The sequence below is a fragment of the Rhinolophus sinicus genome, chromosome 3, assembly GCF_057876585.1.
Source record: "Rhinolophus sinicus isolate RSI-liver-muscle chromosome 3, RSI-T2T, whole genome shotgun sequence".
Lineage (NCBI taxonomy): Eukaryota > Metazoa > Chordata > Mammalia > Chiroptera > Rhinolophidae > Rhinolophus > Rhinolophus sinicus.
In genome coordinates, this window is record NC_142503.1 from 201,051,778 (window position 1) to 201,079,199 (window position 27,422).

A 27,422-nucleotide genomic window follows, 5' to 3' on the forward strand; every position below is an offset into this window, starting at 1 on the left:
AAGGAAAGAACAGAACAAGGCTCCAGAAACAGGCCTAAAAAAAAATGGAGACAAGCAATCTATGAGATGCAGAGTTCAAAATACTGGTTATAAGGATGCCCAGTGAGCTCAGGGAGACTTCAACAAAGGGACAGAAAACATAAAAATGGAGATAAAAACACATAAAAAAGAACCAGTCAGAAATAAACACTACAATAACTGAAATGAAGAATACATTAAAGGGAATCAACAGTAGATGAGGTGAAGCAGAGGATCGAATCGGCAATTTAGAAGATAAGGCAGCAGAAACACCCAGTCAGAACAGCAAAAAGAAGAGTCCAAAAAAATGAGAGTCTAAAGGGCCTCGGGGACATCCTCAAGCATAACAACATTCCCATCACAGGGGCACTAGAAGGAGAAGACAGAGAGCAAGGAACTGAAACTATTTGAAGAAATATTAACTGAAAATTTTCCTAACCTGGGGAAGGAAATAGACATAAAAGCACAGGTAGCAAAGAGAGTCCCGAACAGGATGAACCCAAACAGGCCCACACCAAGACACATTATAATTAAAATGACAAAAGTTAAAGACAAAGAAAATTTTAAAAGCAGCAAGAGAAAAGCACTTAGTAACCTACAAGGGAGCTCCCATAAGACTGTCAGCTGATTTCTCAACAGAAACTTTGCAGGCCAGAAGGGAGTGGCAGGAGGTATTCAAAGTGCTGAAAAGCAAGGACCTACAACAGGGATTACTCTACCGGGCAAGGTTATCATTTAGAATCGAAAGATAAAGAGAAAGAACTTCCCAGACAAGAAAAAGCTAAAGGAGTTAATCATCACCAAACCAGTATTACAAGGAATTTTAGAGGGACTTCTTTAAGACAAAAATATAAAAATAAAAAATATGAATAATAAAATGGCAGTAGCTACATATCTATCAACAATTACTTTCAATATAAATGAATTAAATGTTCCAATCAAAAGACATAGAAGGGCTGAACGGGTAAGAAAACAAACCCTCATATATGCTGCCTATAAGAGACTCGCTCAGATTAAAAGCTACAGACTAAAAGTAAAGGGATGGGGAAAAGATATTTCATGAAAATGGAAATGAAACAAAAAAGCTGAGGTAGTAATACTTTTATGAGACAAAATAGACTTTACAACAAGTGACAAAGAAGGACCCAGTAATCCCACTTCTGGGTATTTATCCAAAGAAACCCAAAACACTACTTTGAGAGGACGTGTGCCTCCATATGTTCATTGCAGTATTGTTTACAATGGCCAAGATGTGGAGGCAGCCTGGGTGTCCATCAGGATGAATGGATAACATGGAGGTGGGACATATATACACTGGGATATTGCTCTGCCAGGGAAGGGACTGGGTTCTCACCATCTGCAGCTGCATGGATGGAGCTGGAGGGTATTGTGCTGAATGGAGTACATCAGACAGAGAAAGACAGATGCAATGTGATGTCGCTTATATGTGGAATCTCAAGAACAAAATAAACAAACAAAACAGAAACAAACTCATAGATACAGAGAACAAACTGATGGTTGCCAGATGGAAGGGGGGTTGAGAATGGGTGAAAGGGGGCAAGGGATTAAGAAGTACAAATTTGTTATTACACAGCAGTCATGGGGATGTAGGTTATAGCATAAGGATTATAGTCAATAATATTGTAATAGCTATCTACGGTGTCAGATGGGTATTAGATTTGTTGGGGTGATAGATGGGAGGGGTTGGGGGCAGGGTGAAAAAGGTGAAGGGATTAAGAAGATCAAACTGGTAGTTACAAAACAGTCATGGGGATGTAAAGCACAGCACAGGGAATATAGTCAATAATATGGTGATAACTAAGTATAGTGCCAGGTGGTTACTAGACTAGTCAGGGCGATCACTTCTTAAATTATACAAATGTCTAACCACTATGCTGTGCCCCTGAAATTAATATAAAATAATATGGAATGTCAACTGTAATTTAAAAGTTTTAAAGGCAGGGCAGGGGGAAGGGGAAGAAGAGGTCCAAATCTCTAGGTATAAAACAAGTAAGTCATGGGGATGTAACGTACAGCACAGGGAACATAGTCAATAATACTGTGACAGCGGGGACAGTGTCAGATGGCTGCTGGACTTACCACAGTGATCGTTTCTTTAGGTATATAAATGTTGAATAACTATGGTGTACCCCTGAAACTAAAATAATATTGCACACTAGCTATATTTTAATAAAATCCTAATAAGAAAACAAGCCCACTCAAAAAATTATATGATAATAGCATGGAAGGGCTGCCCCTCCCCTTGGACAGGCCCAAGTCCAGGCATGGACTCTGACCCCACCTGAGCTTTCTGGCCTTGAAACCCCTCCCAACACCCGACAGTGACCCTGATGACCCAGCTGTACCTAGTGCCTTTGTTCAGAGCACTTGAGTGGGGCTGGGGTCAGTGGGACCTCAGGGTGAGCTAGTGCTGCCCTTGGTGGCACGTCACCTGAACCCTGCCTCTTTGAGCCAGAGTTCCCTTCTGGAACCAGGCACTGGCGGCCCGCCTCCCCATGGCTGGTGGGCTGGTGCAGAGCCTAGCCCACTGTCTGGCCACAGGAGGGCTTGGCAAAGGGCAGGGCCTGCGGCCACCCACTCCTGCCCTGCACCCCAAGACACCCCTTGCTCCCTGCAGCAATGCCCACTGGATGGGCCCCCCTAGAAGGATACAGGCTGCAAACAGGCCCTCCACTTCCAGGTCTTGTCCTGACCTCTGACCTTCAAATGCACAGCGTCTCTGCGCCTCTAGCTGTGTCTCTGTACCCCTGAGTCCCTGCTCCTTCAGTGTCACCCCAGCACTCCTGTCCTGCCAGGATCTGGCTCAGGCACAGCCTCCTGCCTTCAGCCTCCTGCCTGTCTGAGAGCTCTGTGCACGGGGGGGTTGGCTGGGCCCATCCTGCAGGGAGCCAGCCCCTGGCCCTCCAAGAGCCATGTGACAGAGAGGCTAGGCGGTGACTGGGGCCTGTCCCCTCCCTGCCTGCCCAGGCATTTCCATGGGCAGCAGTGTGAAGCCCCTGATCTCCCATTAGCCAGGCCTGGCGGGGTGGCCCTCTGGCTGCAGGCTGCAAACCCCACTACTCCCTGTCTGGTGGGGCAGCCGGCCAGCTGGCCAGGCCGGGCGGGGCCAGCTGAGGACACACTGGCAATTTTCTCCCAAAACAAATGGAGAGAAATTGCTGCAACAGGAGACAGCCTCTGTTTGAAGCTAATTTCCACATAAAAGAATCAAATAGCTTCCCTTTCCTGTCTCCTGGCTCCTCTGCATAATTTGACAAATTGCAAATGTGAGTTGATTCTGGGACCCAAACGTGGGGGGAGATTCTTCCCTTGGTCACAGACAAATGGCAGAGAGGGTTGGGGGTGGAGAGAAGGCAGAGGGTCCCCCACCCACGGAGGAGATACCTCCAGGGACCCCCAAGGCTGCCCCATAGGGGTGACCCACAGGGTGGCGGCCAGCAGCTGGACGTGCCTCGCATGCATTCCGCCACGTTGTCCCGCTGGCGAGCAGAGACGGAAGGCTGCTGTCCACACGCTCAGTGCTCTGTGTCCTGGCTCTGAGTTGGTGCCTGGCACCACCCGCCTCGCGCCCAGCCAAGACTTCAGCTTGTGCTTATGCTGCCGACGCGGCTACACGGGGAGAAGGAGCCGGCCCAGCCAACAGAGGCAGCTGGTGCTGGGTCCCCGCCCAGCGAGGCTGCCAGGCCCCCACCCTACCCTGCTCTGTGCATTCACGGCCACATCCCTCAGCTCCAACACGCTCTGGGCCGGCACGTCATCACGAGGTTCTTGGGCTCTCCCACCACCCCACCTGGGACTGGCAGCACCCCCAATGTGCAGCCCAGGCCTGGCCCATGGGGGTCGGATGAATACATGCACACGTGCAGCTGGGGTGGGGGGTCGCCCAGAGAGGCTGGGCCGTCCTCCCATTCGGACCCCACACAGCAAAGGGAAATGGTGACATTGCCTAAAGGGCCTTCACTCATTTTAAGGTGTTGCTTTTAAATGAAGTTAATGTTGTTTTAATGTTTATTTAAAAATTATACAAATAACACATTACAAGAGGCTCGGCTCTTTCAAGGTGAGAGTGTCCCTGTCTGATGCTTTCCCCAGAGGAACTACTTGCTTTGCTTTCAGTGAACACCTTCCAGATCTTTCCAGACATTTTCATGCAAATGTGAGTGTAAAGACAGACACATATCAATTCTAGCGTGTACCCTGTGTTCCTGTGACTGGCCTTTGCACCTAACATATACTTCCAATTAAATGAGCAAGGTCATTTATTACTTAGGAAACGACATTTCCTGACATCCCGAGGTAGGAGTGCCCAGCCTGCAGCCTGTTGGGCTTGCAGCGCCTGCAGTTGGGGACAGGCTGCACTCAGACCCCGGTCAGTCACCCTTGCCCAGAGCATGGGGCAAGCTGCTCTGGGTAAGATCCAGGACCTCAACCTGCCTGCCTCCCATCCAGACAGCAGAGGCCAGCGGCCGGCCTCGGGCCTCGGGCGGGAGACGCCCAGAGGAACGGTGGGTCGGCTCTGGGCATAGGGGGCTCTCCAGGGCCCTCAGGGGGGCCAAAGATGAAAAGAAATGAAAGCACAGGGCTGGCCCGGGCAGAGGTCTTGGGCGCCCCCAGACCACCACTGTGGAGGAATGACATGCGGGAGAAAACCCCTGCTGGGTTGGGGGGCAGGCCAAGGGCGGGGCCTCCATCTGTCACCCTCACTAGGCCACACCACCACGGGGCTGGGGGCTGGGGGCAGGGAGCCCGGCTGGGGAGGCTTTGACATCCGCCAGGCCCTTGGTGACAAGGGCTGACCCCTGGGAGGGGACAGTGTCAAGACGCCCTCTGGAGAGGGACACATTCTGGAGGCTGGCATGTGCTCAGGAATGCAAACTGACTGACATACCAGCCGGAGACGCCTCATCAAGAAGATGGACCTGTTGCCAAAGGCTTCCTGTATTTTAAGGCCGAGAGCATGTGGTTAGGGACTGCTTCTGTGTTAAGTCTGCCCCTCCAGGACGGCTAATGGCAGTGGGCGCTGTGGGCACATGTGCAGTCAGTCATTACTTGGCATGGGACCTTGGCACCCTGCCAGGCCCAGGGTGGGGGAAGGGGCTGCCCAATCCTCGCTGCCCTTGGAGCGAAACTGCTGGGCTGTGCCGTGCATGCTGAAGAACTGGGAGGCTGGGATATTCTGCGAGGGTCCTGGGGAGGGGCTTGTGCAGAGTCCTCAGGATGGGAGGACAGGGTACTGGGGGGCACCTCTGTGGGGCAGGACCTCAGCCCCAAGGGTCACCACGAAACCCAGCAAATCAGCTCCTGCCCAACAGCCTGCTGCCTGCTCACCTACTTCAGGATTTGAGACAGAGAGATACAGACATCACACTCTGGGCGACAATAGGTTAATTCAACCATGTAATTGCTGGTGATGCCCCACAAGTGATTTATTCATTTTTTTAAAAATAAAAATGTCATCTTTTCTGGTATGGGTATAGACCAGTGATATATGTGCACGGGCCACGTGGACGAGAGCTTAGTTGATACCAGATGCCAGCGTGAACCCAATGCCAAGTGGGGACAGTGCTGCCGGGGGCCACCTGCATCTCCCACGCTCTCACACAGCCCTCCAGGACGCATAGCTCCAGTGGGTGCCAGCTCTGTGCCAGCACCTGGCAGGGGGTGCAGGGTGCCCTTGGTGAGCTCAGGAGAGTGAGGCTGGGCTGCAGTGGCGTCCACAGTCAGTGCTAGTGGCAGGTGCAGCACAGCTGAGAGGATGGAGGGGAAGTGCCCTGGAGGTGAGTTTCAGATGGAACGTGGAGAATGAGGCCAACCCCTCGTCCAAGGGCAGAGGAGCGCAGGCTGGGCAGTGAGAGGGCGTGTGGGAAGCGAGTCAGCACCGAGCACGGCGAGTTGCAGGAGCAGGAAGAATCTCTCCCGTTTCTTGAAGCCCTGGGGCTCACACACTGAAAGCGAAACGCGCGGTGCTTCCTCGTCTGTAGTCCCCTGTAGTCCCTGCAGAACGGGCAGCGGCCCACCTGCTGGCAGCTCCTGAGTCCAGGAGCCCGCACCTCCCCAGGCGTTTCCAGCCGCCTCAGGGAACCTCCCCACCAGGCCGGAGGCCATGGTTGCTCCCCTGAAGTCTGGGTCAGCGTGGGACGGCTGGGTCCCGCTCAGGCCTGCTGTTCGCAGAACTCGGCTCTCCCTGGAAGCCGCTGCTCGCCGGTTTCTGTACAGTTCTCCCACCACTCAGGGGACAGCCCCTCTTACAGGTAACAATTCTTTATATTAAACCTCCCTGTTCAGGCTGCTGCATGATTTCCGGCGCCTGGTCAGGCCCAGTTGGTCCAGAGCCGCTTTCAGGACTGGTGACCGGCCCCGGGGGTGGGAGGACGGCTTTGCGCTGCTGGGGGCCGAGTGCCGTGCCCAGCCTGCTGCTGGGAGTGGAGGCCACGCGCCCAGCACGTCGGAGCGGCATGAGCCAGCGTCCACCTGTGGCGACCGTCATCAAGTGCCGACTGCCATGTGCTGTGGGCGCCCGAGATGCTGCCACATGGGCCTCTAACAGCAGGAGCGTGAGGAGGAGGCCGGCAGCGTGGGGTAGGACCCAGTGCACTGGGGCCCCGAGAGGAGATGCTGGGCACAGGCCCCGCGACTCAGTCCAAGTCGTGGTCTGAAGGGCCAGCCCTTGGCAAGTCTTCAGCCACGCGGCCAACGGCTGGGACCGCTGACAACCAAACCAGAGCGTCTTGTGGTGCCAGAAAGTAAGGAAATGCCCAGACGGCACATGTGCGTGCACACACACACACATATATACACAGACACGCACACATACACGTGTGTGCACATATGCACACATGCGCACACACAGAAACACACATACACATACACAAACATGTACACATATACACACGCAGACACATAGACACACACACATGATGGGGCGTGTCAAAGGGACACGGGAGCCAACTGAATGATTAAATCAATTGGGGAGAAGAGACAAACCTGCAGAAGAATCCAGATAAGCTGTGCAGCCGAGTCCCCCTCGAGAAGGACACAGCTCCCCCCCTCAGGTATGGGCTGTGCAGGGGCTTCCATCCAGGTCACAGTGCGACGGGGAGCGAGAGCCACCTCCCAGTGGAGAACCTGACAGCACACCTCATTCCCATGATCCAGATCAACAGCAGTGACCCACCGTGTGGAAAGTGTGTGTGTCCATATGAGGTGATGGGAACGACACTTCACCTCTGGGGTCTTCCTCCAAAAATCATGCGCAGTCTTAGTCTGATGGTGAGAAAAGCATCAGACGAGCCCCACCTCCTCAACACTGCTGAGCTCAGCAAAGCAAGGAGAGCCTAAGAAACTGTCACAGCCCTGAGGAGCCTCAGGAGACGTGATCAAATGTGACGCGGAGTCCTGGCCAGAACACAGAAGTCAGGGGAAAGTAAGGAATGTGAACAAAGTGTGACTTCGGTTAGTAACAGTGTGTCGGGCTCGGGCTCGGTCCTAATTGTAACAACCGCTGCACACTCACGTAAGGCATGTAACACAGGGGCTGAGAGCGGGTACACGGGAACTGTGTACTATCTTCCCAACTTTTCTATAAACCTAAATCTGTTCTAAAATGGTTTATTTAAACACCAAATCATTTAACTTACTTATGCAGGTCACTTACATTCAGTTTTGTCAAGTTCATGGTGTTGATCGGGAAAGACTGGGGTCCTGAAACGCCGAGGACGTCATCCTGGACCCACAGGGAACTCACAACCCTGAACCCCCAGGTCACTCTAAGACCACTTGACCCTGGACCTAACTTGTCATTCTGCATCTAGGGAGCGTGTCCTCACTAAGCTGACACCCATCTCCACACCCACGTCAGCTCATAGCCCCAAGGCCCTTTGAGGCACTTCCTGCGAGAACACGGCTCTCTGTCCCCGTCCCTGTGAACCTTCCATGCGCGACTATTGTTCCAAAAGCCTTTCAGCTGACAGGCGGGCCTCTGCTGGGCCCTCAGCTGGCAGGGGAGCTGTTCTCGAATGAAGGCTGTGTACCAACAACCACAACAAAAACACCCAAATAGCTTCAAGCTGTTGGTTCAGAGCTGCTGAGTCCCTCGGAAAACAAACAAACGCAGGCTTGAAAGCCAGCATGGTGTCTTAAAGCAGCTCAAGTGAGCAGAGCCACATGGGGTGGGGGTGCCTGGGCCACAGCGGCCCTTCCCTGGTATGCACGCAGCCACCACACCGCCCCAGGTCTGGCACGATCCCAGACAGCTCACTGTGGCCCCGGGAACCAAAAGGCAGGGCCTGGAGCCTGCCTTGTCCCCAGTGCAGCCAAGTCCCCACTGAGTCCCCACCCATGAACCGGACAAGGACCTGGCCCACAGGGCCTGGGGACCCAGTGCTGCTCTGCTCCGGCTTCTGGGGGCTGCCGTGACAAATGACCTCACACGGGGGGCTTCAAACAACACACTCATCCTCTCTGAGTCCTGGGGGCGAGAAGTCCAAAACGAAGGTGTCAGCAGGACGGTGCACCCTCAGAAGGTTCTGGGGGCGGGGGGGTCTCGGCCCCTCCAGCCTCTGCAGCTGCAGGCGTTCCCGGGCTTAGGGCCCCACTGCTCCAACCACTGCTTCCATCTTTACATGTCTCCTCTGTGTCTTCCTCCACAAGTTTTTTTTTTTTTTTAATTTATTGGGGTGACAATTGTTAGTAAAATTATATAGATTTCAGGTGTACAATTCTGTATTACATCATCTATAAATCCCATTGTGTGTTCACCACCCAGAGTCAGTTCTCCTTCCATCACCATATATTTGACCCCCTTTACCCTCATCTCCCACCCCCTCCCCCCTTACCCTCTGGTAACCACTAAACTATTGTCTGTGTCTATGAGTTTTTGTTTCTCATCTGTTTGTCTTGTTCTTTTGTTGTTTCACAAGTTTCTTATAAGGACACTTGTCACTGGATTTGGGCCCATCTGAGTAACCCAGGAAGGTCTCCTCATCCCAAATGCTGGGGAACCAGAAGGACAAGTCCCCCCGCAAAACCCTGAGGCCACGGGGTGGGAGAGGCAACAGCTTCTCCTGGAGGGGTCGGTGAGTGTCTGTGGGCAGGGTGGCCGCCGGCCTCAAGTCAGGGCTCTCCTCTCACATGGAAAAGCCCAGCACCTGTCCCCTGCACTGGCCTCCCAGCCCTGGCTCTGCCTTATCCTGGGGACCCAGGCAGGACTCAGCGCTCTTGGTCCAGACCAATGGCAATGTCAGGTGTGGCTATGGCAGTGGGCAGGCCAAGCAGGGCACACAGGTCACTGGTCAAGGAACCCAGCGCCCTCAGAGGGCCAGACTCACTCACCCAGCAGCTCCCCAGCTGACCTCACTTCCCACCCACCTCTCATGGTTGCCAGTTCCTGAGTCTGCGCCATTGTTCCCAGCTGGACAAACCCAACCCCAGGAATCCGCTGCTGGCCTGTCTGTCTTCACCCAGCAGCTAAACACTGTTCGAAAAAACCCAGAACCCACAGATGCTTCTTCCTCTCTATGTGGCTCCCATGTCAGCCATGTACCGCTAGCCCCTCCTCCACGGTGACTATCAGACAAACCCCGAATTTTTATTCTTAAGTGGGAGGAGCTTATTCCTTTAAAATGTCAGTGTTATAAAGACAACAGCTATCCCAGATGAAAGGAAGCCTAGCCGACCTGACAGTCTTGTACAGACACCCCGCTCCGGAAGGCCACGTCGGAAGACAGACCACACCACGTGTCGGTGGGCTCTGAGCCCCGGGCTACGGGCACAGGACATGGAGGTATATGGTGTGCGCGCTTCAGGGGTCGGACTGGCTATTCCATCACGGGAGCACACAAGCCCTGTGATGGGCACCCTCTCCCAGGTACTTTCCCAAGACAAATGAAGTTGTCCACGCAAAGATCTGTGTGCAAACCCTCAGGGCCAGTGAGGAAACCACCTAACATCCGTCCATCGGTGGACCGGGAAGCGTCACGCCATCCGTTCGCACAGGTGTGCCCATTCGCAAAGCAGAGGAAGGAAGTCGCATAAAAGACGTGCCAGTGAGAGCAGGCAGACGCTGAAGGACACTCACTTCCACCCTCGGGAAGGCCCAACAGCAGTTGCCTGGCTGGGGGAGGACCGAAAGGGGGGGGCCGGAAGGGCCGATTTGGGGGTGGGGTCCGCAGTGTCCTCATGGCCAGGAAGGTGGGGCTGGCAGAGATGCGTTTGTCAGAGCCCCTCAAAGTGTGCACTTCATGTGTGCGCGTTTCACTTCGTTTTAAACAAACGCGGTGCACTGAGATCCGAGGGTGCGGTCACACTGCCTGGGCCGGGCGTGGGGGCGAGGCTGCTGGTGCAGGCGCACGGAGGTGGGCGTGGGGGTGGTGCAACTTGCCAAATTGCCATCAGAGTAGGCATGCATGATCTCTGATCCAATCCGTCTTTGCACATGTGCACAGCAGCGTGTGCAGGGGGCTCCCAGTGCATAGCTTCTAATGGCAAATTTAACAACCCATGCAAAGAACATAGTACGCTACCTAATGCATAAAAGGGGGGAAGTAAGGATGTATTCAGATGTGTTTATAATTGCCTGAAGAAACTCTAGACGACATTTAAGATATTAATAACAGTGGTCCTCCCCTGAGCGCCTAAGCGCTGGATTAGTCCACTCAGCTGCCATGACAAAATACCACAGACTGGGTGGCTTATAAACAACAGGAATTGGTTCCTCACAGTTCTGGAGGCTGGAGGTCCCAGATCGGGGCGACAGCATGTCAGGTGAGGGCCCTCTTCCAAGCTGCACAGACCTCACCTGTCCCCACATAGTGGGAGGAGCTAGAATCTCTCTGGAGCCTTTTATAAAGGCGCTAACCCTGTTTTCCAGGGTCCCACCCTCATGACTTAAGCATGCCCCCCAAAGGCCCCACCTCCTAATGCCATCACATTGGGGGTTAACATTTCAACATACGAATGTGGGGGGGACACAAACATTCAGACCCTAGCAGGAGCTGTCACGTGAGAGCATCCATCTGAGTCACCTCCAGCGCTAAGGGCTGAAGGGGTGTGTCCACGGGAAAGGGGAATGGGATTGGCCTGGCCAACTGCCGCCTCGCCACAGGTCAGCAGACAACCCACTATTGGGAGAGGAGGCGATGTCGTAGGGACGTGTGACTAACGTTAGGATACAGATCGTGCATCAAAAACAGTGGAAGAATATCCACAGAGCAACTACACGTAGAAGGACGACAGAGTGCAGAGAAAAAGGATTCTGTTCTTCAAGACAAGCCTACCCCCCGGGAGGGAAGGGCTCAGAGAGAGGGCCATGGACGTGTGGGCGGCGGGAGCTCGGTAAAGAGACAGGATCTGAGAAATCATCCTGGGGATGATAGAAGAGAACATCAAACATGATCAGAAACGCGTTTAAAGACAAACAGTTTGAGGAAATCACACAAAATAAAGGGAAATTAACCACAATGTAAAAATAATTAAGAGAAGATAGTAGGGATAAAATTCACACCAAGAAGATCTAACATGTGCGTAATTCGCATTCCTGAAGAAGAGAACAGAGCACATAGGACAGGGAAAAGAAATTCTAGACTATGACGAGTTACACGTCCTTCCCTGAAGCTGGAATCTGCCGTTCAATGAGTGTGTGTCCTGGGTGGTGGGGGGGGGGGGGTGTACGGGGGTGTCACACCACAGATAGAGCTGCTGCTGACGCAGGTAGACTTCAAGCTCTAGAACTGATCGCATGGACCATCATTTAAATGTCAGAAGACACTATCTACAAAGTTTGAGGGCAAAAGGTATGACCCGAGGATTTTCTATCCAATAAACCTGTCTTTAAGTATAAAGGAAACAAATTCCCACACGTCTGAGACCTTACAGAATACACAGGACACCAGGAGGGGCGGCAATCAGAGTCCAGGGATGTCCTGGGCTCCCGGGGTCCCGGCGAGACTGCTCATGGCACACTCACCTTCTGTTCTCGAAAGTGCTCCAGTTTGAGAGGAACAGGTGCTGTAAAGGGAGTTACGACAGCAACTGAGAACATTGGAACATGGATTTCGTTAGATAAAGGAGCGAATGACAAAGTATGAAGTTGCCGACCATGGTGAGGGTGTGGAAGAAAATACCCCTATGCTTAGCAAACGTGGTGAGCTATGTAAAAGGGTCCCAAGATGTAAAACTCACCCTCAAATTCTTCAGACAGCTTAGCACGTGGGTGTGTGCACGCGCTCAAACGATACAGCAAGTGGGATATAAGAAGTGAACCTACCCAAAGGGTATATGGCTGTTCCTTGTTCTAGTTTTCGTCTTTGCAATGTTTTGTAAGTTTAAAATAAACTTACAAATAAAGTCTATAAAGAAGGAGATAAGTAGCCCGGGTTGGACAACACTACATGGTCAGCCAGCTCACAGGCCCTGCTCCACTCCCACCGGTGACACCACCCAGACGACCAAGGGCTGAAAGAAGACAGTCTGGGAGGAGCGTCGAGATTATCTGAGTGTTAAACTGAGCGACAGTAGCAGAATCCCGACCCCCGACGCCCCACACACACCCCGCGAGGGACAGAAGGTAAAAGCTACCAACTTCGATAACGTAGAAAAATTAAATTAATAAATGTAGGGATGGGGTGGGGGCTGGGAATTCAAGAATAACGTCTAAACTTGTGACATTTGGTTTAAGAAACACAATGATTCTTACAGTTTTCTATAATCATTTTTAGCCAGATCTTCTGGGTGCCGACTCGTGTGGTGAAATTTTGATCTTAAGCCTTCCTCCCATTTCACTTTGGTGTATTTCTGTTGAATTCAGACACGTAACATGTAATGCTTTTTCTTCTAAATTATGATCCCATGACCCTAACTGTATCTGTAATCACATTGCACTGTCATGTGCATGACGTGTATGCATATGATATTAACATGTACACATGGACATGCATGATGGCGAACAAACATTGATCAAAGGCAATTGTCTGGAACGGGAGCTCAGAGCGTGTTTCCAACTTCCTCTTAGTTTCCTATGTTGCCCAGGTTTTTTTAAATAATGAGGAGCCCTCTCTTGCCAAAACAAATAGTTATTCTAGTTTGAAACGGAGAGGACTCCTCCTGTCTGAGGTCTGAGATCCCAGGGCACAGCTGAACCTCTGTCTCCAGGACTTGTCCTATATGGCTTGGGGGAGGGGCCTCTGCCATGTGGCCCCTGGATTCCCGCTAAGGAAGGGGGACGTCACCCACCATGTGAGCCTCACCCGCAATGTGAGCATGTGATTTCTCAGCCAAAGGGGAGATGGGAGGCTTTCTGCCTCCAGGAATTTACATGTGTGGACAGTGTTTCAACTCCATGGAAAAGATGTGTATTTCTTCTTAATGCTGCAATTCTGCATACAGACCTTTAAGTGGCTCCCATGGTTATAAAGTCTTTGCATCGCAAAATGCCGTGCTGAGGGCTGTCCCAAACTCGAGAGCACTGCCCAGCTGGCCACAGTGCGTTGACTGCATTGTTGTAAGTAGACTAGATTGACAGAAAATCTGGGGGGACAGTGCAGAGTCCCCACTCAGCCCACACACAGCATCCCCGTTATTAAAACCTGGCAGCAGTGTGGCACTTTTGCCACAATTAGTGACGTTATTGATCCATCCCTATAAACTAAAGCGGGTTCTTCAGATCCCTTAGTTTTTCCGTCTTTCTGTTCCAGGACCCCATCCGCGACTCCACATGACATTTAGACATCCTGTCTCAGGCTCCTGTTGCTGTGACAGTGTGAAATTGTGATATAATAAGACATATATATTTAGTCTTTGTCCCTGGTTCCTGGCACAGAGCTGCTCAAACCCTTCAATTTCCTGAGTGATGGGGTGATAGGAGCAGCTCTGGTTACTCAGAATAGCTCCCCTCAACTCCCCTGAGCTTATGCTAATGAGGTGACTCCACATTGCAGGGTGGGGGGCTGGTCACAAGGGAGCCAACTGTGTGCTCAGAGGGAGGGGAGAGGGGCTGGGGTCCAGCTAGTCACCAGTGGCAGGTGGTGTAATCAGCCCTGCCTCTGGAATGACCTCTATGAAACCCCTAAACAACAGGGTTTAGAGTTTCCTGGTTAGTGAGCGCACCCACCTGCAGGGTGGGGCACCCCAAATTCCACGGGCTGGAAGCTTCCGCACTCAGGACCCTTGGGTATTGCGTGCCAGGTGCCTCTTCATCTGGCTGTTTGTTTCTGTCCTGGACACACAGATAGGTCTCTCTGGCCCTGTGAGCTGCTGTAGTGAGTCACCACACCCAAGCGGTCACTGCTGCTTGGTCAGAAGCACCGGTGGCCCCCGTGACAGGCGTCTGAAGTGGGGGCAGTCTGGTGGGACAGAGCCCTTCACCTTGGGGTCAGTGCTGACTCAAGAAGGTCAGGGTCAAGGTCAGAGCTGAGCGAAACCATAGGATACCAGTTGTGTCTGCAGAGAACTGGAGAACGGCTTGGTGTGGAGAAGCACAGAGCTGGTGTCTGAAGTCGTCTGTGTAGGTAAAAACTGTCATAGTCGCAGGGCAGTCAATCTTGGACTTTCTTTGGCTTGGACGACCTTGACAATCTTGAGGAATACTGCTCAGGGATTTCCAAATTCTACTGGGGTTTGTCTGATGTTTTTCTGTGGTGGACTGGTGGTGTGGCTTTCGGGAGTGCCATTCTCATCACATCATCTGGAGGGCACAGCGTCCTCATGACGTGTCACCTGGCTGAGGTGTGCTGTCAGGGGTTCCTCTGGAAGGTGACTCTTCCTCACCTTCCACACTGTCCTCTTCCCAGGAAGTCACTGTGCAGCCCACACTAAGTGTGGGGACTGACCCCCAGCTGCGTGAGGGCGGAGCTTCTGCAGTCACCTGGATTCCTCTGCCGGGGGGGAGCTGTCTCTTCTCCCCCACTTACTTATCCCGTTATTTAAATCCGTTGAGACCCACAGATATTTATTTCATCCTTGGGGTTATAATCCAGCACTATTCTGTGGCTCAGACTGCTCCACCTTGGCCACCGGACGTCTTGCAGTTGGCTCCTGAGGCCCTCAGTGTGTCTCCATCAACGTGGGCCTGGTTTGGAAGCCCTTTGTTACCACAGGTTCGTCGTGTATACTTCCCACCCCATGCCCAGCGCCAGCCATTCCTCCAAGGAGGCTGGTTCCTCCTGCTGGAGCCAAGACCTGGGCATGAGGTGTGCTCTTTGCTGCTGGATGGACGTCATTGCTCCTGGGCCTCCAGCTGACGGAGACATGTGTGTGCACTAACTCAGTATATACCCGCCTATAGTAATTCCAGGGCGTGGCCGTTTGTGTCTATATTGAGGTAAACATGCGTTCACACCGATGTCGCCAACTCTCATTCACTGTCACACGGGTCATTCCAGCCCTTCCCCTTGCTTGTCTGAACCTCCACCCAACAGTGCAAGGTCTGCTACCCATTTACGTCACTGTTCAGTTCCAATGTACCCACGTCGTGGTGTCAGATTGTGAGTCTCTACCCCATGGAGGCAGCTTTATCAGCCAGAGCACAGAGCACGTACACTCCCTTCTGCCTTCAGTCTCACAAACTCTGCTCTTTTCCAGACTGACCGAGGCCAGCACCTTCAGGGAGGTCATTTCCCACATTTGTGTCACAGTTCGTCCCATCGCAGTGGGCATCCTTTTCCTGGGAATCCTTGACCACCTAAGTTATATGTATATTTAATTTGCATACACTAAGTGTCACTCTGGTGTGTGAAGCTCTTTGGATTTTGACAAATGCATAACATCATGTAGCCGTCATTACTGGATCACACAGAATGGTTTCCCTGCCTGGGCTCTGTCTACTCCCCAACCCCCAGCACCTGGCAACCACTGGTCTTTTCATTGTCTCCATCATTGTGCCTTTTCTAGAATGTCACATACGAGGTCTGACAAGTTCGCGGACTCATCCTAGAAAAAGTTCTCCATCCCTCATTGCTGAATATCACCACGGTCACCTTCGAAGTCCTCCCCTTGGGAAGCTATGCATCGATGCCAGTGCCTAGTCCACCCTTCAAAGCAGTTTTGGAACTCTTTCTGGAATGGCCTTCAGAGCTGTCATCGTATTACCCTTGATGTCCTGAATGTCATCAAAATGTCTTCCTTTCAATATTTCCTTTCTCTACGGGTAAAGAAAGAAGTCACTGGGGGCCAGATCAGGTGAGTAGGGAGGGTGTTCCAATACAGTTATTTGTTTACTGGCTAAAAACTCCCTCACAGACATTGTCATGTTAGCTGGTGCATTGTCGTGATGCAAGAGCTGTGAATTGTTGGTGAAAAGTTCAAGTCGTCTAACTTTTTCACGCAGCCTTTTCAGCACTTCCAAATAGTAAACTTGGTTAACTGTTTGTCCAGTTGGTACAAATTCATAATGAATAATCCTTCAGATATCAAAAAAGGTTAGCAACATCATTTTGAATCTTGATTTGGACTGACAGATCTTTTTTGGTCATGGAGAATTGGCTGACTGCCATTGTGCACTTTCACGCTTTGTTTCAAGGTCATATTGGTACATCCATGTTTCATCGCCAGTGATAACACGGCCCGAAGCATCACCTTGCCTCTCCAAAAGGTCTCGGCAAACTTCCACTCTCCTTTGCTTTTGTTCATCGATTAGCTCCTTCGGGACCATTTTTGCGAACACCTTTTCATGCCAAAATTTTCAGTTAAGATTTTCCTGTTTCTCTATCGATGTTTACTTGGTCTGCTGTGCTTCTCACAGTCAGCTGACAATTTTGACACACAATGTGACAACTTTTTGCAATGTTTTCATCAGTTCTGCTCGTTACTGGCCGCCCTGACAGCTCTTCATCAGGGACGCGTTCTCTCCCCTCAGAAAAACGTTTAATCCATTTGTACACTGCCTTTTCTTCATGGCATTATCCCCACAAACTTGGACTAACACGTCCATGATTTCACTTCTCTTGCCAAGTTTAACAAGAAATTTAATGTTTGTTCATTGCTCTAATTCAGGCTCATTCTCGCGACGGCACACAAAACCACGCAACGGCAATAACGAACGCCACTCAGCAAGACACTGCCACACGTCAGCGCAAACACAGCTGTGAGACACTGATGTACCAAGGTTATGAAACCTTACCAAGCTGTTTGTGCAGTGGTGCCCATGTAAGCGCACGGTGGCAAGTTCATGAGCTGTCAGGCCTCGTACGTCTACCTCATGACCCAGCCGTTCCACTCTTATGTGCCCAAGAGAAGCCTTATGTCCATGCAAGTGCCTGAACATATGTTGACATCAGCTTAGTCTGTAACAGCCCAAATTGGGAACAACTGCAATGTCCACCCACAGATGAAAAGGTAAGTCATTCCTTTCTCCACATCATGGCACCGTACTTGGGAGTAAGGAGAATGGCCTGTTGACAGATGCCACAACAGAAAGGAATCTCAGAATAATCATTTTGAATGAAAGAAGCCAGACAAAAAGGAGTCCATGTTTTACGATTCCATTTGTATCAAATTCTAGAACATGCAAGGTAATACGTGGTGACAGAAAGCAGATGGGTGGTTTCCTGGGGAGGGGGCAGGGGACAGGCAGGAAAGAGAACGTGATTATAAAGGGACATGAGACACTTGCGTGATGAATTTGTTCATTTTCTGAATTGCGGTGATGGCTTCACAAATGTATACATGTGTCAAAACTTACCAAATTGTCTGCTTTAAATATGTACAGTTTATTGTATGCCAATTAAATCTCAATAAAGCTGTTTAAAGAACGCATTTTAAACTTAGAATTTACCACCATGAGAATACAAATAAGAATTAGGCCTTCCAAAACACCAGAGAAAAAATAAAACAGTACACAGCACACAAAGCCCACGGTGGGGAAAGCGCGAGGAAAGAGGACCATGAAGAGCAAACGTCTAGACAAATGTCTGTGACAACGAACAGTCTGAGCACACGCCCTTGCGGAAGCCGCGCCTGAAGGACAGTGCGTGATGCTGAAAGGAGAGCAGGGTACGTCGGGCAAACGTAAACAACGAGAAAAAGGGTTGGAAACACTAAGATCAAGGAAAAAGGCACTAAAAGGGACAAAGAGTAATCCAGTCTGGGGAACAATTCAGGATCCAGGAATGCACAACAGTGACTAAGCAGCAAGTGTATCTTTCCACCCGCATCTATAACGCGAAACTGCGGGAAGTACCAGAGTTACGAGCTAAAATGCAGTACCGAGTCTTGAGAAAGTAACCCCAGACCCCAGTTATAGAAATCAGGTTTCAATTCTGCCGGGGACTGGTGGCACAGCTATGGGACGTGACCACTGGGCAGGGCTTGTACAGCCCTGCGGAAGGGGGACAGCATGGCCACCTCGTGTCTTCTCACCAGAACCAGTGGCTGTACTCAAGCAGCCGCGAGTAGACACCCAGGTCTGCAGCTGCAGTACTGTGACACGGTTGCAGGAACTCAGACGAATGGAGCGGCCCAGCCCGTTGTCCTCACAAGGCCCTGAGTGGGTACTGAGCTAAGAAACCAGGTGGTGGCCTTCCGGGTTCCCTGAGTCCCCGAGGGGCGTGGCCGGGGAAGCCACCTCATCCTATTGCTCCCACTACTGTCGTCCCTGTCGTCCCCCGGGCGGAACCAGGATTCCAGAGGCCTGGAGGTGGAAGGAGCTGGCACTCAGAAGCCCTAGCACCCTATACCTTCCCGGGGTCGGCCTCCACACACTCCCGCCTTCTCCCCCAGGCATAGCAGCCCAGCCGCCCCCCATCCCTCCACCCCTGAATCCCTCTCTCCCACGCTCTGCAGCCAGTCCTTCGGCAGCTCCTTGGGCTTCCCCCCTAAACAGGCTGCTCCCCGCAAGAGGGACACCGGTGTAGCTGGCGTCATAACGGCCTTTGCACCCACTTCCCCCCCCAAAGAAGTCCCTAACACGTGGCCTCCCCCAGGTCCTGTCCACTGCAAGCTTTACTGTGTCCTGGCACTGAGCCCATCTCCACTGAGCTCTAGAGGCACACCTGTGCTTCCATCACCTCTCATCAAATGGGGAAACTGAGGCTGAGAGAAGCTGAGGGACTCGACCGAGATCACAAAGGGAGGGTAGAGCCAGGATCCAAAACGGCTTTGTCTTGCATGTCAACACCAGGTGAGAGCTGGACATTTAAAAATGCACATTCCTGAGGATTTCTTCAGCGTCCCCAAGTCCGATAGCAGCTGCTGCCTAACTGAGTCACCCCAGGTTCAAGTACAAAATGCCAGCTTGAGTCAGAGGTGTTGTGTGTGTGTGTGTGTGTGTGTGTGTGTGTGTGAGAGAGAGAGAGAGAGAGAGAGAGAGAGAGAGAGAGAGAGAGAGAGAGAAAGAGAGAGAGAGAGAGAGAGAGAGAGAAAGAGAGACTGTGTGTGGGAGAAAAGAGAAAGTGTATATGCATATGAGAGAGTGTGTGTCTGTGAGCAAATTGGCCAGGGGCTGAGGTCCCTGCCCTCACCTGTATGGCCACCAGCCTCCCTTCATAGGAAGGCAGATCCCCAGCCACCAAGGTCCCGCACCCTGGTGAGTGCCTGTCCCCCGACAGTGGGATAGTGCAGCCCAGAGGTAGCCCTGTGTCTCTGCCCCTTCTGGGACTGGTAGGAATGCCCCACTGCTGGCACGGGGCTAAACCACCTCCCGAGGCTGAGGGGGAGGGAGGCAGATTTGAAGCGTTAAGTGTGGTTTGGAACCAGTGTGGCTCTCGGATGACAACTTGCCTTGTTCCAGATGGTTCCTGTGCAGCCCCCTTCGTTAGCATGCTAATTTATTCTGACTCATCCCCAAGCTGCTGCACAGCGGGCTGGCACATACCTCATGCCAGAGCAAGCCCCCAGGCCCAGATTCCCAGCTGGAACGAGACCCCTCCTCAGGGGCTGTCACCAACATCGGGGAAAGGAGGACGATTGTGGATGTGACTTCAGCGGCAGCCAGAGCAGGTTGTAATTTCCCCTCTGGCAGCAAGTTCTCAGCTATGACAGAATCGGCCGATCAAGGCTGGAGATACGGCTCTGGAGACATTGAAGCCGAAAGTTCCCCAAAGAGCAGAACGTAGTTAAAACCTAAGAAGCCATGGAAACAAAGCCCCAGAATGCTTCTCTGTCAATCAGCATCCAGATGGCGGCCCAGGCCCCAGCCTCATTGTGGCTCCAGCCCCCAAGTGACCTTTGTCCCCTGATCCACCATGGCATGCTGCCGCAAGCAGGAGGGGGCGGGTGGACCGCGCCCTGCCTGTGCACAGCAGACCCCACCGGCAGCCCAGAGGCGTGTCCCGGCTCAGAGCCACTCAGCCTACACAGCACAGGCGCAGTGGTGCCGGGCGACACACTCAGAGCGGCCCTGGGCTGTGATGTAGGAGAGTTGGACAAACACAGACCCTCAAGTAGGATGGCTCCGAGGCCTTTGAGAGCGAGCAAGCCCTCCTGCTTTGTCCTCCAACCCCACCCTGGGCTGCTGGGGTCACCCCCAGAGGACCAACTTGTTCCCTTCAGAGGCAGCACTCTGGTCCCCTTATGGGGCAAAACTTGCTCAAGTGGCCATCCTGCCTGCTTAGTACCTTGGAGATGGGTATTTAATCTGGGCCACGGATCCCAGGTAAAATCAGACCCCACCCGCCACAGCCGGTCTCAGCCCAGGCCTCTCTGAGATTCTAATGGCCAGTGGTGCCTGTCAGAATTGGGGTGTCAACAGAAGAGAAGATACACATCCGAATTCCTGAAGTCCTGGGTTAATGTGGAGACAGAATCCAGATATTTGCTGGGACCACGTGAGGAAATGTCTCTGCTCCAGACGCAGAGAGGGAGTTCAGGGGACCTGTCAGGGAACCTGTCGCGGGACCTGTTGGGACCTGTTGGGACCTGTCGGGACCCGGGCTTGGAGATTTGGCCGGCGTCTCTTCAGGTGCGTCCCCAGGTCCCCGCCAGCCCACCTAGGTCTTCCTCTAGGGAGTGGCTGGAAAGGACAGCTGGCCCCTGGCCCTGGATGGCAGGGACCCCACGCTCTCCCTGCTGCCAAACCCCAGAGTGTCACCATGTCCCCAGAGAAATCAACCAGCTGGGTGTTGTTCCCAAGACTTAAAAAAGCACTTAAAGCTCAAGTGTGGTGCAGCAGCCCGGAGACCGATGTGGGCGTGGACGTGTCGCCCAAGGCTGCATCCAGGGGTAGCTGCTGCCCCCCACCTGGGTCCTGGCGGGGGGAATCAGGCCCCTGGTGCCCTGAACTCAGGCAGACTTGGGGGGAAGCTTCCCTATTCCAGAACGCCAGAGAACTCAGTAAGTCTCTATGTCTTGTCAGGCCCTCACCTGCACCCTCTCTGTGCCTGAGTCTCGGCCTGATTGTTTCACAGTAACCGGGCCGTGTGGGACCTCACGCTGTAGGACGAGGACATCAGGATGTGGGTGCCCTGCCGGCCGGGGGTAGGATACGAGCCCCACGAGGAGCCCAGTGGAGCTCAGTGTCCGTGGGGCTGTGGCCTGGGACTTGCAAGGACATCCCCTCTCGTCCTGACAGCTGTGGAAGAAGCACAGCCCCGGGGTCTTTGTGCTGTGGAGGAAAAGGTCCCTAGCTCCAAGTGGGGACAAAGCAGACCACACCCTGCAGCTGGTACCTGATGACCAGGGGTGTCACCAGTGCCCCAAGGGCGGGTCAGATGGCCTGCAGCAGCCCCAGTGGGAGGGTCCCAGCACAGGACCCACCCTCATTGTGAGAAAGAGCTCCTTCCTTGGCCCAGGTGGGCTGTGGACACCTGACCATGGGACACCGAGTGCCACAGTTTCCCAGGCTGCCTGGAGTGAATGGATGTCGTGTGAGCCCCCGTGCCACAGACTGGGCTGTGCCCATGCTGCGCCGTCACCAAGCTTGTGCAGTACGTCCCCTTCCGGTCAGTGCCCACCCACTGCTACACCTATCGCTTTATCCATGGCTCCTGGGCCCGCTGGTGGGGACCACCAGATGGGGCCCAGTTTATAGGTGGGTCTGTGTGGTATCGGGTACCAGCCAGAGAAACGACCACCCAGGAAACTGCCAGCTGCCTGGGGGCAGGTTGGTTACACTGGGTCCTTCCCATCATGGAAGGGATGGGCAGCGATGTGTCCTCTCTAGAAGGACATTCTGTCACCAGGCCCTACTCTGTCATGGATTTTCCAAATGTCTTACTCACCAGCAGGGTCTCTGGGATGGTTCATTTCACATGTCAACTTGACTGAGTTTCAGGTACTTGCACACCTTTTTGAACAGTATTTCTGGGGGTGTCTGTGAGGGTGTGGGGGAAGGAACTAGCATCTGCCTGGATGGACTGAGTAAAGCAGGTGCAAACCACCCCCAGTGCTGGTGGCCTCACCCAACCTGCTGGAGGCAGAGGACAGAGGGTCCGCTCTCCCCTGACTGCCGAGCTGGGACCTGGGTCTTCTCCTGCCCTCGGTGCTCTTGGTTCCGGGGGCCTTCAGACCCGCCTGTGATCTGTACGACCGGCTCCCCAGGGCCTCCAGCTGCAGACAGCAGCTCATGGGACCACTTGGCCTCCATAATCACGTGAGCCAACTCCTGTCATAAATCTCTTTCTAGAAAGACAGGCCCTATTGGTTGTGTGTCTCTGGAGAGCCCTGATGCGTCCGTCTCCCATACAACATTCTGCTGGCCCTGGAGCTCACTCCCGAGGGAAGAGGAAGCAGCAGTTGCCTTTTCCGGAATCCAACATGAGCCCCATTAAGGCAAGTGTAGATACTGAAGGGGCCGCAGCGTCCCTCTTCCCAACCCCCTTGGAGGGTGGCATGTGGATCCCAGTGCCAGTGTCCTGAGCAGGCTGGGCTGGTACCCTGAAGTCCTGTGCCCTAGTCAGGACAGACGACTGCAGACGCCGGCCGGGTCCACACCTGTTGCTCACCTCCAAGCCCAAGGGGTCTGTTACCAGGCTGGGACCCACTGCCCATCGCTGGTCTGCCCTGCCCGCACCCCGCAGGTCACCCAGGCCTGCAGGCCCCTTAGAGGCTCAAACGGCACCACACGATCTCCAAATCCCCCATAAGACACATGGGAATTACTTCCAGAGGGTTTTGTGGCCCCAAAGCTTGGGATGGCCACGCCCCCCCATCCAGGAAGGCAATATTTCACCACCAAGGACACGACACTGGGAGTTTACAGACGGTAATGAGACTGTCCACTGCTCAATGTTACCATAAATAAGCACTGAAAACTGCTGAGTTCCACGCAATTCCCCCTGATTGCCTGGAAGGCGTCACTATTTTAATAAAAACACGAATCAGCCGGCCTCCCCAGCATGCTCAGACTTGGGTTAATTACAGAGAGGCCGGTGCAGGAGCAGGGCTCTGTCGTGGGGTGGGGGCTCTTTTATGTTAAAAGGAGTGAATTTTTTAAAAAGGAGTTGCCTCACCTTATAAATAAAGGTGATAACACAGGGTGTCCCTCTGACCCAAAGGAAAGATACAACCACCTTCCCATTATCCACTTGGCCTCTGCGTCCTGACCTGCAGCCGCTTTCCCATCTGGCCAGCAATGCACCCTCCTCTGCACAAGCGTGTCTCGGTCCCGTTATAGCTGCCGTGGGCCATGAGGCACAGTTAGGGCCAATGTGATGGAAGCCCAAGTGCTGGCTTAGGTTTTCCAAAAAGTACAGAGGGTGGAAGACTCAGCTGTCAGGCTTTCTTCCCGCATTCACTGTCTTTTGTCTTCTGTCCTGCCCCTTCCTCCTGCCTGGAACACAGATGTGATGCTGGAGGGGGAGCAGCCATCTTGTGACCACGAAGCTATATAAGTCAGACAAAAGCAAACTTACGGAGGCTCAGAAGAAAGACAGGGAGAGCCTTAGTCCCTGCGAGCACCATGGAGACCCCAAAGCCACTTGAAATCTTATTACTTTGGGAGCTGCCTACTTGACTCCAGACTTCTTGTTTCATAAGAAACAAAATCCGTTCGGTGAAACCATCATAAGTTGGGTTTTACATAACACAAAGTTAATATATTCCCAACCAATGCGTCCAAGAATAATTGTTACTAACAGCAAAACCAAATAAGGCAAAACCAAATTGGAGAAATGCTAAGGGGGCTCATTTGTAACTGTGCAGCCCCCCAAAACCTGACCCTACATCTGTCCTGCACTGGCCACTACTGAGAGATTGACCAGTAAGGTGAGGATGTGAACGAGGGTTGGCGGGGAGTCCCGGGCCTGGCTGCTCCCCTCTGGACAGCTGCGAAGGGCACGGCTGTCCAGGCTCGTCCTCCACAGGGGCTCCCCGTGTGCCCTCCCGGGTCGCCAGATTTCCCCCTTTCCTCTCATTGTCACACTTGCAGCCCATGTGTCCTGGGGCCCCTCCCTTACTGTTTACCAGGACGCACCGCCTGGCCCTGCAGAGAACCAAGACTTAGTCACAGGTCCCCTCTTACAAATGTCACAGCCCGGGGATCCTCAGATGGTCCCCGGCTGCTAGGTGAAGGCTGGCTCCCAAGGCCACGGTGGAGTGTGGAGGGCAGCGGCCAGGAGAGCAGGGGCCTTCACGGCAACTGCAGCTGGTTCGCCTGGACGGGGTCAGGGTCAGGGTCAGAGTCAGGGGCCCTTCACGGTGAGCATGACTGCCCGTCCACAGCCCCCACCGTCCCAGGGTCCTCAGGAGAACTGGTACTCCTGCCCTCCCTGTCCACCTGGTTGTCCCACAGGCGCCCTCTGCCTTAGGGAGGTCGGACGCTGGCAGCCCAGGCCCCATTCACAGACCCCTCGCATCCTGTCCAGTTTGCTGGCCCCACGTGGATGACCAGGGCAAGGCAGAGCCCATGAAACCCTTGCGGGGCCAGCTGATGGCATTGGCCGTGGGAAATCTGCCCTGTGATAAAGCTGCTCACAAAAGTGAGGTATCGCTTAAAGGCTGTTTCCGCAGAACATCGGTTTTTATGTCCCTGTGTGTCTTGGAGAAGTGGGTGTCTCTCGGTCCCCTGCCAGGCAGAGGCATGGGGTGTGGGTCCCGGGGGCTGCACAGGGGCCGTGCCCTGGTGGGTCTGAGAGCTGCAGTTTAGTGGGAGCCCAGGTGCCTCTGCTTACCCTGCCGACAGCCCCACTGGGCACAGTGGGCAACAGCGTGAGGGCCACCTGGAGGACAGGACCCAGGGAGCAGGCTGGGGGCAGGGAGGGGGAGCAAGGAGTGACGAGGGAGGGCAGGCTGCGACTCCTTTAGGAAGGCGAGCAGGACATGAACCTCTCGCTCCCCTCCTGCCCCAGTCGCTCTTCACTTCACTCACCCCAGCCCCATAACCCCAGGGCCGGCCAGTGAGGCCAACTTGAGCTACGGACAGGGGCCTTGGTTAAGCCACTGGCCCGAGTGAGAGAGCAGGCTGGTGGCGAGAGGGCCTGCGGGCGGCTCCTGTGTTTGGAGGTTACTTTCACCGTCTGGACTGGGGGGTGAGGGGGTGGTACTAGGTGAGGGAGGAGCTCCAGTTACCACGAGGTGGCCTGGCACAAAGCCTAAGGGGTCGGTGTCTTCACCACAATGGTGGGGACAAAGAGGTGGCTCTACAGTTAGGAGGCACTGACCGGCCATAACGAGGCGAGCATCTCCCTGGATGTGACGCGGCAGCTGCAGAAACGCCGGACCACAGGGAGCGTGCCCAGTGACGACGCGTGCACCGACATCAAGAAGCTACTAGTTTTTAGGCATAAAAATGCCGTGGTTTTTCCTGACGCGTCCATATTGATCAGACACTCAGACACACTGATGGGCCGCTGGGCGGGGTTTGCTCCAAATCGCCCAGGTGTGCAGAAGGGGACGCAGGTGGTGAGGAGGTGCGGGGTGGGTGAGGACGGTGAGGCTGGGCACGAGAGCCACTGTGCAGCCCGCTCTGCTGTGGGGTGCGCTCCGGGCCCCCATAGGAAGTTTTCTGTAAGGAGCTCACACACAGACATGCAGAGGCCACCAGTCCGGCCGCACCCTCCTTTCCTAGACATGCTCCCTCCCTCAGTGCAGCCTCTCCCGTCATCAACAGGGGGCAGCCCTGGGGCTCCCTCCAGGATGGGGGGCCAGAGCAGGGCTAAGGGAGGCCATGACAGCAGCTGGGGATGATGGAGGAATGAAGAGCAGTGGGGCCCGAGCGCCTGGGGCCTCAGCTCCTGCCCACGGTACCCCTGCCCCCCCGGCTGTGCCGCCAGCAGGCCTTCTGTGGGGCCAGGCCACAGAGCTGGACGCTGGCAGACTGCCCACCCCACCCGCGTGGGCCAAGGCTGCAGGGTCCGTGTGCCTGCGCTGCCGCGGCTGTGGGTGGCAGCAAGGTGACGTCCAGCACCACACTGGTCACCCCAGCCACCATACGACAGGCCAGGCAGGACCTCCCTGGGAAGAAGAGCCGAGGGCTCGTCCACCTGGACTGTGGGCGACCAAGGGCAGCGGTGTTACGGGGGCCAGGTCCTCGCTTCAGCAGGAGGCATCGCTCTGACCGGGTGTCAGGGAAGTCTGCTCTGCCGCCAGCCCAGGGAGCCCCCAGGGTGGGGGCTGCTGTCTGTCAGAAGCGGGAGCAACACAGCATCGGAGGCCAGGGTCCTCCCACCTCAGAACCCGCCTGCCCCTCACACTCGACTGTTTGCGATGGGGCTGCTCTCAAGCCCATCCGCACAGGGTGGAGCCCTGGGGCCGCGCAGACGAGCCCTGACCCACGGGTCCATGTGGGCTGGGTTCCCAGCTGCCGTCCTCCTTTGCTCAAAGGGGAAAGGTGGAAACGGGAAGGGAGCAGCCAGCCCCACACAGGTACCTGAGGGCAGGTGAGCAGGATCTAAAGATATCTGGACGTCCTCTGCACCAGCCCCGCCCCCCCGCCCAGTTCATCCCAGTCCAGGGAGCTTGCACTGGCAGGGGGCTGCCTGGCCCAGGACCAGCCTCCTCTGCCCCTCAGCCCGTGTCACTGGGCTGCATCCATGGCCGCCTGCAGGCCCGGCACTCCGCAGGCAACCTGTCTGCATTTCAGCATGCCCTCCTGCCCAGCTAATCTACCTGGAGGCTCCGCAACCTCCTGTCACCCACCAGGCAGCTGGAGCACAGGATATTTTTAATAAAAATTAGGTAGAAGCAGATACAGGGGATTAATAGTTGTATTATGATTTTATAGTTCTCCATACACAGCGGCACAGAAAAGACAATCAGAGCAGAGCCATTTCAGGCAGATAAAATGGGGCATTTATTTTTAATGGAAAGAGAATTTGAGGACTCACCCAACCGTGCAGAGCTGCTGAGGCCCAGGCTGGGGGAACAAAGAGGAGCCTGGAGGCGTGCTGGCCTCAAAGGGGCCCCCAGGCTGGGGGGAGACCCCTGCCTTTGCCAGGGCCTGGCAGGGAGTCACCAGGTGGGGGTCTTAGCTGAAAATCAGTGACATGAGGCCCTGCTTGACAGGGACCCGGGATGGAGCC

General features: G+C 54.0%; 1 long non-coding RNA gene across 1 annotated transcript in view; it reads right to left on the minus strand.

The window, feature by feature from the left end:
- The window catches only part of LOC141570803 (uncharacterized), a 79,780-nt gene that overhangs the window by 29,295 nt on the left and 23,063 nt on the right, over positions 1-27,422 (minus strand). The window lies entirely within an intron of this gene.